The sequence below is a fragment of the Prionailurus bengalensis genome, chromosome A1 (assembly GCF_016509475.1).
Source record: "Prionailurus bengalensis isolate Pbe53 chromosome A1, Fcat_Pben_1.1_paternal_pri, whole genome shotgun sequence".
In the NCBI taxonomy this organism is placed as follows: Eukaryota; Metazoa; Chordata; class Mammalia; order Carnivora; family Felidae; genus Prionailurus; species Prionailurus bengalensis.
Window position 1 is genome coordinate 89,004,335 of NC_057343.1, and position 547 is coordinate 89,004,881.

Here is a 547-nt window from a genome sequence, read left to right on the forward strand (position 1 = left end):
TTGGAGGGAAGCGTACAAAAGAGGCCCACAGAAGAGGATAGGAAGGGCAGAGAGATGGTGCGTGCTACACAGACTGGCAGGAGGGAGCCAGGGCAATGCAGGAGCAGCCTACTGGGCAAGACAGAGCCCTGGAAATCTGCCTTGCAAAGCAGAGGAGCCAGACTCTATGAGTTCTGACAGCCAGCAGGACTTAACATCTGGAATGTTAAAAGTCAACAGGTCTACTCTAGGGGAGAGTGGGGAGGGCGAGAAGATGCCAGGAGGGAGAGTTGTTGAGTCCCAGAAGACAGAGCTCAGCTCAGAGGGGAGCAAAGGTGCTGGCCAGCGCCATCTCCCTCACCCACCCCCCCAGCAGAAATCCCAAAGGGAACCAGTTCCCCTCACCGAACTTGCTTGCACTGCGCAAACACCCAACACAGTGCTTCTGTGGATCCATCCCTCTGACGGGTCTGCTTCCCTCCCGGTGCTGCAAAGCCCCTCCCACAGGGGACCACTGATGGCAAAGCGAGCTAAGTCTCCCCCCCCCCCCCCGTGCACCTTGAGGATC